The sequence below is a fragment of the Triticum dicoccoides genome, chromosome 1B (genome assembly GCF_002162155.2).
Source record: "Triticum dicoccoides isolate Atlit2015 ecotype Zavitan chromosome 1B, WEW_v2.0, whole genome shotgun sequence".
In the NCBI taxonomy this organism is placed as follows: Eukaryota; Viridiplantae; Streptophyta; class Magnoliopsida; order Poales; family Poaceae; genus Triticum; species Triticum dicoccoides.
The window spans coordinates 629,719,121-629,731,201 of NC_041381.1; positions in this window are offsets into that span (position 1 = coordinate 629,719,121).

Below are 12,081 nucleotides of genomic sequence, written 5' to 3' on the forward strand. Positions count from 1 at the left end.
CCGTCGGGCCCTTGCCCGTGCTAAGGTGCACTAGGGCAAGCTAGACACGGAGAAGCTGTTGACGGACGCGCCACCACCAGGCAAGGAGTATCGTACGCCCGAGATGTATTATAATGGTGTTCTGAAGGGTGCCCGCTGCATACCGGATGAGTGCTCCAAAGATGTAATTTTTGAGTAAACTCGCATTTGTTATCCTGTACGCTGAAGCTTTGTTCATATGCGTTAAGCAACGCTTGTTAATTTAAAATATTACATTCTGTTCGGCCGTTTATCAAATCTGAGAGATGCAAGTCGTTGGCTTCGACCCCCATGCCATGAGTGCTGGGGTGTTCGGGATAAACCTGAGCGCTCTTGTTCCCATTCTTGGGTCCATCTAGGGAGGCGTTCAGCACAACGAACCAGGTCCTCGGACTTATAATGCTTTATCACTCTCACTTAGCCATAGAATTCTATAATTTTAAATTTCGGCGAAGCCCCTAGTATTCGGAAGACCGAGTTCGGGGCGCTATCCACGCCTAGGTCGGATAAGTCCGCTTCCTCGCTCGAAGCGGCATAAGTCTTTGAGGACTCGAAGAAACCTCGCGAACAGCGACCAGTCTCTCGCACTATCATGACAGTCAGTTTTAGCTTTCTCTACTGAGGTGTTAACCCAGCTCAACTCGGGCACAATCGCAGTAGTTCTCCCAGTGCTACCTTAGCCAACAATGCGGAACGTAAGGTAGCAAAACATGGGAGCCGGGCAAACCCAACTATTGACCAAAGACATGATTCGGAGCCGATGCATATAGTGCTATAAGTTCGGGGTGCCGCACTCGTTAGAGTGTTCGGTCTTCTCACACCATGTTATGGGGTGTTGTAAGCCCCTGGTGTATTATCCGTACCAAAGTGTACGGTTGAAGAATTTCATGACTGAACATATTTGTATATAAAAATAGATAAGTACGATAATAGGTAGGAGCTATATATTGTTTATTAAAAAAGGGCTGCAGGAAAGCAGAATGATACAAGAAGTGCGGTAAGCAAGAGATGGGAGTATTTGACATATTCCCCTTCAGGGGCAAGCTGCGGGATTGTAAGTAAAACAGGTATTAAACTCATTATAGAGACCACCTGGACTTTTGATGTGGCTTGCTTCCTCCCTGGCTGTTGCGTCGTTGGTTCGGCAAGTGTATTGCCAGACAGGCCTTCCAAATAGTTGGGTCCTGAAAGTGTGTGAAAAGGAAAACGGCGGTATAGGGAGCCCCCTAGTGCGGTTGAGCCGCATTCTGGGCGTGCCATTGTTGTGCCCCTCCCCTTATGCCCATGGTATTTCTAAGGCGTAGTTATGTACGCGTGGTACCAGTATCGCCGTTTGGCGGGGGCTGGGGTTGGGGCCACACTGCTATGCTTGCTCGGAACATGCCAGCCAGATTTGTTGTAGGTTACTTCGGGCTCGCTTGACGTTGTCCGGACGTTTGGCGCCTGGATTGGAGAACTACCTTGAGAGGCTACTCTGTACTTCCGCCGCCAGGGCCGCCTTGTGCTCCTCTGTTCGGAGAGAGTGTTCGGTGTTTCCATTTACCATCATGACTCCGCGAGGTCCTGGCATCTTGAGCTTGAGATATGCGTAGTGCGGCACCGCATTGAATTTTGCAAATGCGGTTCGTCCGAGCAGGGCGTGATAGCCGCTGTGGAATGGGACTATGTTGAAGATTAACTCCTCGCTCCGGAAGTTATCCGGTGATCCGAAGACCACCTCGAGTGTGACCGAGCCTGTACAGCTGGCTTCTACCCCTGGTATGACACCTTTGAAGGTTGTCTTTGTGGGTTTAATCCTTGAAGGATCGATGCCCATTTTTTGCACTGTGTCCTGGTAAAGCAGGTTCAGGCTACTGTCTCCGTCCATTTGGACTCTGGTAAGGTGAAATCCATCGATAATTGGGTCTAGGACCAGTGCGGCGAATCCGCCATGACGGATGCTGGTGGGATGGTCCCGTCGATCGAAGGTGATCGGGCAGAAGGACCATGGGTTGAACTTTGGGGCGACTGGCTCCAGCGCATAGACGTCCTTGAGAGCACGCTTCCGCTCCCTTTTGGGGATGTGGGTTGCGTATATCATATTCACCGTCCGAACTTGCGGGGGAAATCCCTTCTGTCCTTTGTTGTTCGGCAACCGGGGCCCCTCCTCGTCATCGCTATGTAGCCCCTTGTCTCTGGTCTCGGCACTTATCTTGCCTGCCTGCTTGAACACCCAACAATCCCTGTTGGTGTGATTGGCTGGCTGTTCGGGGGTGCCGTATATCTGGCACGAGTGATCGAGTATCCGGTCTAAGCTGGATGGGCCCTGAGGGTTTCTTTTGAATGGCTTCTTCCGCTGACCCGGTTTAGAGCCTCTGAATCCGGCATTGACTGCCGTATCTTCAGTATTGTCACTGTTAATGCGGCGCTTATGCTTGTTGCGACGTGACCTGCCGTTGTTATCCTTGGTATCCGAATTGCCGGGGCTCTTGGTTATGTTATTGCTACGAGCTAGCCAGCTGTCTTCTCCCGCGCAGAAGCGGGTCATGAGTGTCGTGAGGGATGCCATAGACTTCGGCTTTTCCTGTCCTAGGTGCCGGGCAAGCCACTCGTCTCGGATGTTGTGCCTGAAGGCTGCAAGGGCCTCGGCGTCCGGACAATCAACTATTTGTTTTTTCTTGGTTAGGAACCGTGTCCAGAATTGTCTGGCCGATTCCTCTGGCTGCTGGATTATGTGGCTTAGGTCATCGACGTCTGGTGGTTGCACATACGTGCCCTGGAAGTTGTCAAGGAATGCAGATTCCAGGTCCTCCCAACAACTAATTGACTCTGCTGGCAGGCTGTTAATCCAATGTCGAGCTGGTCCTTTAAGCTTGAGCGGGAGGTATTTGATGGCGTGTAGATCATCACCACGGGCCATGTGGATATGAAGGAGATAATCCTCGATCCATACCGCAGGATCTGTTGTGCCATCGTATGATTCGATGTTTACGGGTTTGAAGCCCTTCGGGATTTGATGATCCATTACTTCGTCTGTGAAGCATAGTGGGTGTGCGGCGCCCCTGTACTGGGCTATATCACGACGCAGCTCGGACAAGCTTGGTCTGTTGTATTCGGCCGGGCCATACATATTATGTCCGGCGTGACGGCTAGCGTCACGTGAAGTGGGGCGCCCATGCGATCCGTAGATCGATCTTGTTTGCCTTGCCTTATTCTCCAAGATGTCTCGCAGGTCTGTTGCGTCTCCCCGTACTCTGGTATGTTTTGAGCGGTGTCGGGGTGCGGCTTGGGTTGAGGGCCTGAAGGCCTCTCTATCGCGGCCACGGGGTGGCCGATCGGGCGCATCGTACGCTGGTGATGTAGGTTTAGTTGCTTCCTCCTCAAGTTGGGGTAGCAGCCTGCGCTTCGGGTAGCTCTTGGATGGGCGTTCTAGTTTATACTCTTCGGCCGCTAGGACTTCGGTCCATCTGTCGGCTAGCAAGTCTTGGTCAGCTCTAAGCTGCTGTTGTTTCTTCTTGAGGCTGCTTGCCGTGGCTACGAGTCTGCGTTTGAAACGCTCTTGTTCGACGGGATCCTCTGGCACGACGAATTCGTCGTCGTCGAGGCTTGCCTCGTCTTCGGAGGGAGGCATGTAATTGTCGTCCTCATCCTCTTTGTCGGCCGCTCTCTCATGAGGGCTGGCTCCTTCGTCCTCCTGCACTGAATCCTGCTGGAGGGGGTTGTCTTCGGCACTGTCCGGCGTATTGTTATCTCCGGTGCCAGAATCACTGTTTTTGCTTTGGCGGGACTTAGAGCGGCGCCGCTGACATCAGCGCTTGGGTTGCTTCTTGGAGGGGTCATCCTCCGTTTTCTCCTCACCATTCCCCGCTTTAGGGGTGTCCACCATGTATATGTCATATGACGAGGTGGCTTTCCAGTTCCCTATAGGTGCTGGTTCTTGATCGTCTCCTTCATTGGCGTCCATGTCGTCGATGTCTTCGGAGTCAAAATCGAGCATGTTGGTTAAATCATCGACAGTGGCTATGAAGTGGGTGGTGGGTGGGCTGCGAATTTCTTTGTCGTCTGTATCCCAACCGTGTTGGCCATAGTCCGGCCAGGGCTCTCCTGACAAAGAGAGAGACTTTAACGAATTCAGGATATTGCCGAAAGGCGAGTGCTGAAAGACATCCGCGGCGGTGAACTCCATGACCGGAGCCCAATCGGGCTTAATCGGAAGAGGTGCGGGATTTACGGAGTCCGGATCGGAGTCCGGCACCTTGGAGTCACGGGCCTTGCGAGGGACTAGGCTGGTATCCGGCTCTATCGCCGTAGAGGTTGCAATTTCCGGGGCGGCGTCCAACCGTCCGTCCCCGACTGGCGTAGTGGGCTCCGAGCTAATGGTCGGAGCGGACACCTGAGCGACGCTCTGGGCGTTGTCCGATGACAGAGCTAAATCATGCCCATCGTGACAGTGCGGCGCGCCCGGTCGTGGCTCGAATCCGTTGAAGATCAAGTCCACGCGGATGTCGGCCGTGTAGTTTAAGCTTCCAAACCTGACCTGATGGCCAGGGGCATAGCTTTCGATCTGCTCCAGATGGCCGAGCGAGTCGGCCCGCAGTGAGAAGCCGCCGAATATGAAGATCTGTCCGGGGAGAAAAATCTCATCCCGGACCGTATCACGATTGTCGAGTGAAGAAGCCATCGGGCCTAAAGGCGACGACACAGAGGAACTCTCAATGAAAGCACCAATGTCGGTGTGAAAACCGGCGGATCTCGGGTAGGGGGTCCTGAACTGTGCGTCTAGGCGGATGGTAACAGGAGACAAGGGACACGATGTTTTTACCCAGGTTCGGGCCCTCTCGATGGAGGTAAAACCCTACTCCTGCTTGATTTATATTGATGATATGGGTAGTACAAGAGTAGATCTACCACGAGATCGGAGTGGCTAAACCCTAGAAGCTAGCCTATGGTATGACTGTTGTTCGTCCTACGGACTAAAACTCTCCGGTTTATATAGACATCGGAGAGGGCTAGGGTTACACAGAGTCGGTTACAATGGGAGGAGATCTTCATATCGTGTCGCCAAGCTTGCCTTCCACGTCAAGGAAAGTCCCATCCGGACACGGGACGGAGTCTTCAATCTTGTGTCTTCATAGTCCGGGAGTCCGGCCAAAGGTCTTAGTCCGGCCATCCGGACACCCCCTAATCCAGGACTCCCTCAAGGACCAAGGCCACTATAAATAGGACTACCCACCACAATAGAAAAGGGGGGAGGGAGAAGAACAAGTAGCGCTAGCATACACCACACAAGCTCAAGAACACCTCACCTCTTGAGGCTTGTTCATCCACTGTACTAGTTCATCCATAGCCCTTCGAGGCAATCCACCACACCACACTGGATTAGGGTATTACACCACAACGGTGGCCCGAACCAATATAAATCTTTGTCTTTGTGTCTCTTTGAGCCTGACATGTTAGGCTTAGGAGGATCGTGAGTAGGCAGGCTGGGCAGGTTGAGATCTCCGCACGCACCCCAGAGTTCGAACCTCTCAAGGGTTGTCGGATCCCTAAATCTGACACATTCCATATCAAAAATTCTGTTTTTATCATTTACCTACTAGAGGATGAGCAGGAATTAAGCTTGGGGATGCTTGATACGTCTCCAACGTATCTATAATTTTTTATTGTTCCATGCTATTATAGTATCAATATTGGATGTTTTATATACATTTACAGGAAACTTTATATCATTTTTCGGGACTAACCTATTAACTTAGTGCATAGTGCCAGTTGTTGGTTTTTGCTTGTTTTTACTTTGTAGAATATTAATACCAAACGAAGTCCAAATGCCATGAAACGTTTTGGAGATTGTTTTCTCTAGCAATAAGAGACCCTAAAAGCTTCTGGAGCCCACAAGAAGATGGAGGAGTGGCCCACTAGGCACCAGGGCAAGCCAGGGGCCTCTAGTGCCCTGGTGGATAGTGGGGCCCACACCCCTCCGTTTGACCTAACTCTGTCTCAATAAATACCCCAAAATCAGAAAACATATATACCGGGGAGTCCATGAAATACTTTTTTCGCCGTCGCAAGCCACTATTCTCGAGAGATCCCATCTTGGGGCCTTTCTAGCACTCTGCTAAAGGGGGAAACAATCACGAAGGGGTTCTTCATCATCCTTGATGCCCCTCTGATGATGCATGGGTAGTTTACCATATACCTACGGGTCCATTGTTAGTAGCTAGATGGCTTCTTCTCTCTTTTTGATTCTCAATACAGTGTTCTCCTTGATGTTCTTGGAGTTCTATCCGGTGTAATTCTTTTTGTGGTGTGTTTGTTGGGATCCAATGAATTGTGAGTTTATGATCAGATCTATCCATGCATATTATTTGAGTTTTCTCTGAACTCTTTTATGCATGATTAATATAGCCTTATACTTATTCTCCGATCTATTGGTTTGGTTTGGCCAACTAGATTGATTTATCTTGCCATGGGAAGAGGTGATTTGTGATGGGTTCGATCTTGCGGTGCTCAATCCCAGTGAAGAAAGGGACATGACACATATGTATTGTTTCTATTAAGGGTAACAGGATGGGCTTCATTCATACATGAGTTTATCTTGTCTACATCATGTCATCTTGCTTAAAGCATTACTCTATTTTTTCCATGAACTTAATACTAGATGCATGCCGGATAGCAGTTGTTGAGTAGAGTAATAGTAGTAGATGCAGTATTGTTTCGGTCTACTAATCTTGGGCATGATGCCTATGTATAATCATTGCCTTGGATATCGTCATAATTATTTTCTATTCTATCAATTGCCCAACAGTAATTTGTTTACCCACCGTATGTTATTTTCTCGGGAGAAGCCTTTAGTGAAAACTAAGTCCACTGGGTCTATATTTTATCATATAGAAATCCTAAAATTACCTTGCTGCAATTTTCTTGTACTTATTTTATTTTTTATTTTTGTTAGATCTATCTATCAAAAACTATACAATTTAACCTTGCTCGTAACCATTGAGGGATTGACAACCCCTCTACGCGTTGGGTTGCAAGTATTTGTTGTTTGTGTGTAGGTGTTGTTTACATAGTGTTTCTTGGTCGTCCTACTAGATTGATAAGCTTGGTTTCATAAATGAGGGAAATACTTATCTCTACTTTACTGGATCATCCTCTCCTCTTCGAGGAAATCCCAACACAGCACACTAGTAGCACCCCTACATCGAGGAGACGTATTACCTCTTTTGTTACCATGTTTTTGGAAGTCGGATGAAGTAACCATTGACTTTCAGTTACTGGTTTAGCTCCTTCCTCAATAGGGATAGCATGAGAATAAATGGCTGGATGTATCCCCTTTACATCCTTCATTGAGTAGCCTAAAGCCTTATGATGCTTACTCAATGATAACCCACAAGTATAGGGGATCACAACAGTTTTCAAGGGTAGAGTATTCAACCCAAATTTATTGATTCGACACAAGGGGAGCCAAAGAATATTCTCAAGTATTAGCAGTTGAGTTGTCAATTCAACCACACTTGGATAACTTAGTATCTGCAACAAAGTATTTAGTAGCAAAATAGTATGGTAGTAACGGTAACAGTGGCAAAAGTAATAGTAGCAGATTTGTAGTAATTGTAATAGTAGTAACGGCAAAGTAAATAAGCAAAGCACAATATATGAAAAGCTCGTAGGCATTGGATCAGTGATGGATAATTATGTCGGATGCGATTCCTCATGTAATAGTTATAACATAGGGTGACACAGAACTAGCTCCAATTCATCAATGTAATGTAGGCATGCATTCCGAATATAGTCATATGTGCTTATGGAAAAGAACTTGCATGACATCTTTTGTCCTACCCTCCCGTGGCAGTGGATCCTAGTGGAAACTAAGGGATATTAAGGCCTCCTTTTAATAGAGTACCGGACCAAAGAATTAACACATAGTGAATACATGAACTCCTCAAACTATGGTCATCACTGAGAAGTATCCCGATTATTCTCACTTCAGGTTTGTCGGATCATAACACATAATAGGTGACTATAGACTTGCAAGATATGATCAAGAACTCACATATATTCATGAAAACATAATAGGTCCAGATCTGAAATCATGGCACTCGGGCCCTAGTGACAAGCATTAAGCATAGCAAAGTCATAGCAACATCAATCTCAGAACATAGTGGATACTAGGGATGAAACCCTAACAAAACTAACTCGATTACATGGTAAATCTCATCCAACCCATCACCGTCCAGCAAGCCTACGATGGAATTACTCATGCACGGCGGTGAGCATCATGAAATTGGTGATGGAGGATGGTTGATGATGATGACAACGATGAATCCCCCTCTCCGGAGCCCTAAACGGACTCTAGATTAGCCCTCCCGAGAGAGATTAGGGCTTGGCGGGGGCTCCATATCGTAAAACGTGATGAAAACTTCCTCTCTGATTTTTTCTCCACGAAAGCAATATATGGAGTTGGAGTTGAGGTCGATGGACGTCCAGGGGGCCCATGAGGCAGGGGGCGCGCCCTAGGGGAGGGGGCGCGCCCCTCACCCTCGTGGACAGGATGTGGGCCCCCTGACGCTGATTCTTTCGCTAGTATTTTTTATTAATTCTGAAAAGTTGTTCCGTGGATTTTCAGGTCATTCCGAGAACTTTTATTTCTGCACAAAAATAACACCATGGCAGTTCTGCTGAAAACAGCGTCAGTCCGGGTTAGTTCTATTCAAATCATGCAAGTTAGAGTCCAAAACAAGGGCAAAAGTGTTCGGAAAAGTAGATACGACGGAGACGTATCAACTCCCCCAAGCTTAAACCTTTGCTTGTCCTCAAGCAATTCAATTGACAAGCTGAAAGTGATAAAGAAAAACTTTTACAAACTCTGTTTTCTCTTGTTGTTGCAAATATGTAAAGCCAGCATTCAAGTTTTCAGCAAAGATTATGAACTAACCATATTCACAATACACTTAGGTCTCATGTTTACTCATATCAATGGCATAATCAATTAGCAAGCAATAATAATAAATGTCAGATGATAACACTTTCTGAAAACAATTATAATATGATATAACAAGATGGTATCTCACTAGCCCTTTCTGAGACCGCAAAACATAAATGCAGAGCACCTTTAAAGATCAAGGACTGACTAAACATTGTAATTCGTGGTAAAAGAGATCCAATCATAGTCATACCCAATACAAATTAATAGTAATGCATGCAAATGACAGCAGTGCTCTCCAATGGGTGCTCTTTAATAAGAGGGTGATGACTCAACATAAAAGTAAATAGATAGGCCCTTCGCAGAGGGAAGCAGGGATTTGTAGAGGTGCCCGAGCTCGATTTTGAAATAGAGATGGATAACATTTTGAGCGGTATACTTTCACTGTCAACATAATAACTAAGAGATCTCGATATCTTCCATGCTACACACATTATAAGCGGTTCCCAAACAGAATGGTAAAGTTTATACTCCCCCACCACCAACAAGCATCAATCCATGGCTAGCCCGAAACAATGGGTGCCTCCAACTAGCAACAATCCTGGGGGAGTTTTGTTTGCAATTATTTTGATTTGATTTGAGAATGGGACTGGGCATCCCGGTAACCAGCCATTTTCTCGTGAATGAGGAGAGGAGTCCACTCCTCTTGAGAATAACCCGCCTAACATGGAAGATACAGACAAAACTAGTTGAAACATGAGCTATTCGAGCATACAAAACAGAATTTCATTTGAAGGTTTGGAGTTTGGCACATACAAATTTACTTGGAACGGCAGGTAGATACCGCATATAGGAAGGTATGGTGGACTCATATGGAATAACTTTGGGGTTTATGGAGTTTGGATGCACAAGCAGTATTCCCGCTTAGTACAGGTGAAGGCTAGCAAGAGACTGGGAAGCGACAAACTGAGAGAGCGACAATAGTCATGAACATGCAATAAAATTAATCAACACTGAGTGCAAGCATGAGTAGGATATAATCCACCATGAACATACATATCGTGAAGGCTATGTTGATTTTGTTTCAACTACATGCGTGAACATGTGCCAAGTCAAGTCACTCGAATCATTCAAAGGAGGATACCACCCTATCATACCACATCACAACCATTTTAATAGCATGTTGGCACGCAAGGTAAACCATTATAAGCTCCTAGCTATTTAAGCATGGCATAAGCAACTATATTCTCTAATTGTCATTGCAAACATATTTATTCATAATAGGCTGAATCAGGAATGATGAACTAATCATATTTACAAAAACAAGAGAGGTCACGTTCATACCAGCTTCTCTGATCTCAATCAGTCCATCATATATCATCATTATTGCCTTTCACTTGCACGACCGAATGGTGTGTACAATAATAATAGTGCACGTGCATTGGACTAAGCTGGAATCATTCAATTCAAGGGAGAAGACAAGGTAATACGGGCTCTTGATTAATTCAACAATCATGCATATGAGAGCCACTCAGCATTTTCATTATGGTCTTCTCCTCTCGACCCCCAAAAGGAAAGAAAAGAAATAAAACTATTTACACAGGAAAGCTCCAAACAAGCAAAAGAAGAACGAGAAATCTTTTTGGGTTTTCCTTTAATTACTACTACTACAGCATGGAAAGTAAACTAGCTAGCTTTTTGGTTTTTCTTAAGGTTGTTCAAACACACAAGAAGAAAGCAAGAAAAAGAAATTAAACTAGCATGGATAGTACAATGAAAAAGTATGAGCACCAACGACTAGAATGAGTGTGTGAACATGAATGTAATGTCGGTGAGAAATACGTACTCCCCCAAGCTTAGGCTCTTGGCCTAAGTTGGTCTATGGCCATGGGTAGCCTAGCTGATATCCAAAGTTGTAATTGGGGTCGTACTGAGATGCAGCAACCATTACCTCCTGAGCTGCAGCATGCCGGTGAGCCACCTCCGTCCTCCTCTCATACTCGTTTGCCTCCTCCCTGGTTATAATGTATATTCCTTTTGCCTGATAGTCAAAGAGGACAGGAGCAGGGAGAGTAATATGGACATCGTGACGTCTATCAAAGATTAGTCGATACTGGAGGAATTGTTCATTCCTCTCAAGAAAATGATGATTAACCATGGCATTATAATCTAAATAAGCGGCAGGCAACTCCCTATCATTTTCATGTACAGGTATACTAAGATAATTATCCACACGAGTCGCATAAATACCTCCAAACAAGTCTCCAACTAAACCATTATTATGCAACCTACGTGCAACAATTGCCCCCAAGTTGTATTGTTTATCACCTAATACAGCACTCTTGAGAACACAAACATTAGGAACACACATGTGACATGCTTCATCTTTACCGTTAATGCATCTACCAATGAAGAGAGCAAAATAATGTATAGCAGGAAAGTGAATGCTCCCTATGGTAGCTTGTGCTATTTCTCTAGATTTTCCCACGGTGATATTAGCAAGAAAGTCTTCATATTCAGATTTACGAGGTTCATTAACACTGCCCCACCACGAGAGTTTGCAAGCAGTAGGGAAATCTTCAAGGTCCATGGTATATGATTTATCATAAATATCAAACAGGACATTTTGAGAATTGCGTGAAGAGGTAAATTTAAACCTTCTCACGAATGACTCAGTCAAATGGTAGTATTGAGGACACTTATCTTGCATGAAGTCCTCAAGATCGGCATTACACACATATGCATCAAATTCATCCTTGATGCCTGCTTTGACCATAAACTCCTCTGACGGCCATTCACAAGGCTGCACGTCAGCTTCCCTTGGTGGTTCGTCATCTTGCTCACGTATTGCAATCCTATGTCCTTTCTTCCTTGAAGAACCACCTTGGTACATTTTCCTGGACATATTTCTTCCTCTAAAAAATTTCTGAAATTTTTAGTAATTCGAAAATAAAAGTGAATCAAACTCAACAAAATTGATAGCAACTACTCCCATAAGTGCCTAGAGCCTATATCATGCATTAAAATTACTTGGGACCATATAAATTTGACATGCAAGCTCAAGAATAGGGTCACCTAGGTAGCAAAAATTTGCAATGAATAAAGCACTAGAATAAAAACTAATTGGACCATTGGAGGAGTCACATACCAAAGAACAATCC